This window comes from Pimephales promelas, chromosome 14 (assembly GCF_988280905.1).
Source record: "Pimephales promelas chromosome 14, fPimPro1.hap1.1, whole genome shotgun sequence".
NCBI lineage: Eukaryota > Metazoa > Chordata > Actinopteri > Cypriniformes > Leuciscidae > Pimephales > Pimephales promelas.
This window is the reverse complement of record NC_142782.1, coordinates 12,496,974-12,504,110: the sequence shown is the minus strand read 5'-3', so window position 1 is coordinate 12,504,110 and position 7,137 is coordinate 12,496,974. Positions and strand designations below refer to the sequence as shown.

The window sequence follows — 7,137 nt, the reverse complement described above, 5'->3', positions numbered from 1 at the left end:
AAAAGTTTCCAAAGGTTTCTTTAAGATGTTTGCACTTAAACCTTCATGGGAGATGTATAATTGTTGACAATATTAGTTACATTGAAAAATGAAATTCCATAGAAAAGAGTCTTGACTGTAGTTCACTTCCTCATTAAAACTACCCCAAAGAGAAGCACTTATGAACGCAGGACCAATCAATGCTCCCATTTGAAGTAATCTTAATGTGTTGAACTCTGTGATTAAGTGACCATTGCATGGAGAACGCAGTCTGGAGTTCTAGAAGGCAGTTGTCTCTTGAAGCACTGGTCACTTGAAACTACCCCAACAAATAGCACTTACCAAATACAACAGACGAGTTAGTGCCATTGTGAGGGTACCGAGGGTGACAGTAGCAGCAGTTGAAAATCTTGTCCAATTTCTAGCCTGAAACTCGGTAGGACCGGACGAGATCCTTTGCAGTCACCCAGCAAACATGCCAGTGCGGGCCCACTGTGGGTAAGTGTGGGTTTTCTGTGGGACAGTGTGGGCAAGGGCAAACCCTTTGGGGCCCCATGTGGGCTTGCTGAGGGCAAGCCCACAGTGGGCTTTCCCACAGAAACCCCTCAAGGGCCCCTAGTGGGTTAGCCCATGTGGGGCCCATAGCAGTTTTGCCCATTTGGGCCCCCATGAGGGTTTACTGTGGGCAACCCACTGTGGGTTTGCCCACAGAAAACCCACACGGGCCCCCAGTGGGTTAGCCCATGCGGGGCCCATAGCAGTTTTGCCCATTTGGGCCCCCATGAGGGTTTACTGTGGGCAACCCACTGTGGGTTTGCCCACAGAAAACCCACACGGGCCCCCAGTGGGTTAGCCCATGCGGGGCCCATAGCAGTTTTGCCCATTTGGGCCCCCATGAGGGTTTACTGTGGGCAACCCACTGTGGGTTTGCCCACAGAAAACCCACACGGGCCCCCAGTGGGTTAGCCCATGCGGGGCCCATAGCAGTTTTGCCCATTTGGGCCCCCATGAGGGTTTACTGTGGGTAACCCACTGTGGGTTTGCCCACAGAAAACCCACACGGGCCCCCAGTGGGTTAGCCCATGCGGGGCCCATAGCAGTTTTGCCCATTTGGGCCCCCATGATGGTTTACTGTGGGCAACCCACTGTGGGTTTGCCCACAGAAACCCCTCAAGGGCCCCCAGTGGGTAAGCCCATGCGGGGCCCATAGCAGATTTGCCCATTTGAGCCCCCATGAGGGTTTACTGTGGGTAACCCACTGTGGGTTTGCCCACAGAAAACCCACACGGGCCCCCAGTGGGTTAGCCCATGCGGGGCCCATAGCAGTTTTGCCCATTTGGGCCCCCATGATGGTTTACTGTGGGCAACCCACTGTGGGTTTGCCCACAGAAACCCCTCAAGGGCCCCCAGTGGGTAAGCCTATGCGGGGCCCATAGCAGTTTTGCCCATTTGGGCCCCCATGAGGGTTTACTGTTGGCAACCCACTGTGGGTTTGCCCACAGAAAACCCACATGGGGCCCGAGGCAGTTAGCCCATGCAAAGTTAAGTTGTTTAACAGTCAAATGTTTTAACATTAGAAGGTTTAATATTAGAAGCTTAATCAAACTATTTAACGATCCTGTGAAATGTCAGTCCATAATTAACTAAAACTGCATATAATGGATTATGAGCATGTGCATTTAAAAACAAATTTTTGACTTATAAGGAATTATACAAAAATATAGATGTAACTATATATTGTAATGCAGTAGGTCTTAATGAGTCTTTATGAATATATTTATACAATAGTAATATTGCTCATAAATAAGTATAAATGGTGCTATAAATCATTATAAGTATGGACTGCACAGAAAGTGTTTCCATATTTATTAAATAAAATTAACTTATTTGTCACAATAAAAACAATACAATGGTTTACTGATTTGTTTTGGTATTCATCAGTGATGCATTTTATCATAATAAAATTATATATTATTGATACTAATAAATAGGCCTACATCACTGATGTAACGACTGAGCCCAATCAGACACAAACGAAACTGCGACGTCACTGGGCGTAATTTCATTACCAACTTTCATTTATATAGCATTTTAGTGCTTTCATATTCTAATGAAAAAAATAATATTACATGGGTCATAGAACTACATAATGATTTTTAAATTCATGATATAAAATGAATGATATTTTAAATTGTTACATGTTATAATTCTAGATGTTTAAATGCTGCGTGCCTTTTGAATTGTTATGGTTTCAACGCGCGTGCGAGTCGCATTCAAAGTTGTCCGGTTCAAAGACAGGAGCGCACGCGAGCAGATGGAAACCATGGAAACGAGGAAACCTCTTCAACTGACAAACAGCAAAAAATAGCGTCTCTCTGTTTTTCCACTGCTTTCAGGTAAGTTTAGTTAACAAAATCAGACAAATAATACATACAAACGTTCCTAACACCTTTCTTACGTATAATTGATACGCTTCTGTTGAATATTTACTTTGTAGAAAAGGTTTTGAGTCTTCGAAAAAGTCCGTTAGCATCTCAACTGTTTTCAGAATAGGTAACGTTAAGTTAAGTTAACGTTAGCTCTTGTTTTACATAAGTTTGGGGTTTTATCCACATCTTTGTGTTGATAACAGTTTTTGATAGTTTTGTTTTGCTGGTAATTTGTCAATGGGTTATTGGAAATTAGCTAATTGCTAGCTAGCCTGAAAGAATTCACACTGTAACGTACTGTTGATCAGTGACGTCACTTACAAAGATTGATAATAAAAGTGATTTCAGAAGGGACAGAAAAAAAACCTCCACAACAAAGGGGGAATTATTGTTTCATGATAATAATTTCATACATTTATTACACAATACATTACGTTAAGATTTTATATTATTTTTCTCTTTTCTGCATTGCATCTCTAGCTTGATTCATTGTAATAAACCCTTTGTTCTATTGCAAATCCTATATGTAACATTGTTGGCTCTGTGACACATTGCATGTTATATTCTAGTCTAGAAAATCATCATGATGTCCTGCTACAGCCCTGTCCCAAGACAACCTCCACGGCTATGAACTCGACTAGTAAGCAAAACTTCAAACATACTGTTCAAAAGTTTGGGGTCTGTAGGATTTATGCTTTTTAATGAAGTCTCACACTCATTAACCCCAGTTTTTTTTCAGTGATATTGTCCTTGAGAAGCCTGTAGGCTAAATAATAGCTGGCAAAATAATATAATGTTATAATGGTCATAAGTTATAATAATTAATTTAACTATTATGATAACAGGATATCATGGTCATTGGTATATTCTCTAGGTGTGTTTTTAATTATGTTGGCCAATGAGACACCATACTGTCCAGCGCTAAGGTATTTATTTATTTTCATGTGTTTTTTTAATGATAAATACTAAAGTTCTTTTAACTTTTAAATGCTGAATTCAGGGGGTCAGCAACTTTAGGCACGCAAGTTATTTTTCACAGATATCTGGCCAGTTTACTCATGGCTCATATTCTTAGCCTTTAAATGTTTGAATTTATATCCACAATGCAATATCAGGGGGTAAAGATATCATTGGAGTTTCTAAAGTTACTATGCTCTTGTTACCAGATGAGATATCATTTGACCCTGTGATTCTTCAGGACCAGATCTTGATGCCATCCACACCCAGTACATGACAAAGGTGAGTTTCACAATAGCTGCCACTACCACAAACCAAGAGACCGAACACAACAGACCTTCATCCATATGAACTCACCCATACGTTGGGATAGTAACCAAAACCCGGTATTAAACATTAAACGGGCCCTGGGGCCAAATTAAAGGACAACTCCGGTCAATTTTAACATTGAGCTAATTTTTTTGTACATTTGGAGTGCTGTCAGTACAGACAAAAATCGGTGTTGCCTACACTGTGTTATCATCTTTTTAAAATTCGCACCCTGCTGACTTCAATGGGGCATGGTCTAAACCTGCTTTTAGCCTCTTAACATCCTTAATTTGTCATTACGAGTGTACAGCCATGTGAGTGGTGTTATTAAGAGTGACCACGGTCAATCTGACTGCAGTAGATATGAAAGATATTAATAAAAATGATAATTCAGCCAGCGCACATACCTCTGCTTCCTGTTTTCTGTCGAAGCCCACAGTAGTCGATTGTCGATCTCACACGCGAGTTCATTTATATCGTCTCAAACCTACCACTGTGTGGTGTTCTGAGAATATCAGCTCAAATGGATAGTTCATCCGAATCAGATGTTGAACACACAGAGGTTTAAGATGATATTCACTTATGATCGCGCGCGTGAACTCGACAATCGACTACTGTGGGCTTCGCCTGAAAACAGGAAGCAAATAGAGGTATGTGCACTGGCTGAATTAACATCATTTTTATTAATATCTTTCATATATATTCACCGTGGTCACTCTTAATAACACCACTCACATAGCTGTACACTTGTAATGACAAATCATTACGAGTACAAAAAAAATAATTACAAGCTTTTTTTAAGGAAGACCGCAGTATCGATAAGCCCAGGTGTTATCAGTTCTGTCTTGCAAATTCTGTGAGGATTAGGAGGGGTATTTTAAACAGTCTTCATACAACATGTTTTTCAGGCTGGTGGTTGTTTGTAATTTTAAATTTAAATTTTAATAAGTAGGGAGAAAATAAAAACCTTTATTAAACAATTGTAAATTATTTATAACTGAATCTACAAAACATACAATAATTTACATCACTTATAAACATTTATGAAACGCATAATCATGTTTCATAAAAAATCATTTAATCATTTACTAATGACTTGTAAATGACTTGTAACAGAATTGACAAAACATACATAAAATGTTAGTATATCACTTGCTAATCATTTATGAATATTTTGTAAAAGCTTAGTTCATCATTAACCAACCAAAATGACTTACAACTAAATGTTATTATAAACCGCAGCTCTCTCATTGACCTATTCAGTCATTCTCTTAGTTGAGCATTTATAAATAGCACCTGGAACAATCAGAAGACGTTTCCTCATTCAAAGTGCAGGTTGAAAACTTTCTTAGGTTGAAATGTTTCAACAGTACAACCCTCATTTTGTTTTTAACATTTGTATTTCAATTGTTCCTTTCTCATTTAGATGCTGTGACAAAAAGCAGTCAAGCCACTGCATGTGAGGTGGAAGCCAATATGAAGACATGGCTCCGTAATCCCTGGGACAGAGATGGGGGAAGGCAAGGAAGGGCCAGAACTACTGTTGCCCCTGAGGATTGATTTTTAATTTTCAATCCCCTGTTTTCTGTGATTATTGCTGTTTTAAACTGTATTATCATTAATTATAATTATTATTAAATATAAATAAATTATTTGGGGAAAAAACATGACCCTCGATTTATTGCTGCTAACAAGTCCAATTGTACTGCATATAGTAATATGGGTGTACCTACTCTGTGTGCTCAAACTTTGCAACTGCACCCACAGTGTGCCCACATCCAGCCTGCTATAATTTGTGTGGGCCAGCCCAAAGTCAGCCCACACTTTGGGCTGGCCCACGGTAAGTAGAGTGGGCCCCGATTGGAGCCAGTTGTGGGCCCACAGCAAACCCTTATAGGGGCCCATTTGGGGCCATTGCAGGCAGCCCACTGTGGGCCCACAACTGGCCCCAATGGGGGCCCACTCTACTTACCGTGGGCCTGCCCATAGTCAGCCCACACTTTTGGGCTGTCCCACTGGGGCCCCACCTGGGTCCCGAAGTGTGGGGCCCACACGTGCCCCGCATTTCACGCCGGTATCTGGGCCCACAGTGGGCTGCCCACAATGGCCCCACATGGGCCCCTATAAGGGTTTGTCGTGGGCCCACAACTGGCCCCAATGGGGTCCACTCTACTTACTGTGGGCCTGCCCACAGTCAGCCCACACTTGTGGGCTGTCCCACTGGGGCCCCACCTGGGTCCCAAAGTGTGGGGCCCACACGTGCCCCGCATTTCACGCCGGTATCTGGGCCCACAGTGGGCTGCCCGCAATGGCCCCACATGGGCCCCTATAAGGGTTTACCGTGGGCCCACAACTGGCCCCAATGGGGTCCACTCTACTTACTGTGGGCCTGCCCACAGTCAGCCCACACTTGTGGGCTGTCCCACTGGGGCCCCACCTGGGTCCCGAAGTGTGGGGCCCACACGTGCCCCGCATTTCACGCCGGTATCTGGGCCCGCAGTGGGCTGCCCGCAAGGGCCCCATTCGGGCCCCAAAGAAGCTTGTTTGCTGGGCAGAGACTCGAGGAGCATGTGGCCTGCTTTTGGGAAGAGCTGGACTGAGCCATGTGGTTAACCAGCAGCTCCCAATATATGTGTGTCCATGCCCCATTGGCTTTGCCTTGGTCGTTGACACTCTGCTTTTCTGTAAAGCCCATCAAGTTTTGATTGCCCAGTTAACATCTTCGGAAATACTCAGCACTTTTCAGCATGGGTTGACTTTTCACACATTTAAAGCACTTCATGCAAATACAACAATTATGAACTTTATTCCCCCTGAATTTAGAATAGAGGTTGAGATATTTGTAAAGTAAAGGCCTACACTAAATACATAAACAGGAAGCGGCAGAACAAACTTTAAGGTAAACCAGCACCATCTAGTGTTTACACTGTGTAAGCTGCAACACGATTGCGCTAAACAGAAGCACTTATTCTTAAATAGAATCAGGAATGCTTCCCTTTGTAGTCATCTAAAGGGGCTTTGTAAAGGTAAGGGACCCGAATAAAAAAAAGAAAAATATGGACACAGGGGAATCAGTCAGAAAATATTTACCCCAACTTGATAGCACTTTCTACACTGGTTGAAAAGAAAGATGCCAAAGTTAGAGTAGATATCAACGGATATTGTAGACGAGAGGGAGAGAGCAAAAATGGCTGCAGATGAGGATGCAAAATGGTGTCCAAATGTTGCTCCAAGTCATTGGCACTTACAGTTACAAGATGTAGGGAGAGGTATGAAGCAAAGGCCTACACTAAATGCAGTGTCAGACCAAGCTTCTGGGTAAAACAGCACCCTCTAGAGATTTTAAAGGAAAGGCCTACACTAATGAACATTAATTAAAACAAATTAACATGGACACTGGCGACTCAGTCAGGAAATATTTACCCCAACTTGATAGCACTTTCTACACAGGTTGAAAAGAAAG

At 42.4% G+C, this 7,137-nt stretch overlaps 1 long non-coding RNA gene across 1 annotated transcript; it reads left to right on the top strand.

Annotated features, from left to right (window-relative positions):
• Positions 1-1,924: 1,924 nt before the first annotated feature.
• Positions 1,925-6,221, top strand: LOC148973692 (uncharacterized). The gene is made up of 4 exons (XR_016146476.1): positions 1,925-2,375; positions 2,978-3,048; positions 3,575-3,647; positions 5,101-6,221. It is a non-coding gene; the product is annotated as an uncharacterized LOC148973692 (long non-coding RNA).
• Positions 6,222-7,137: the final 916 nt, after the last annotated feature.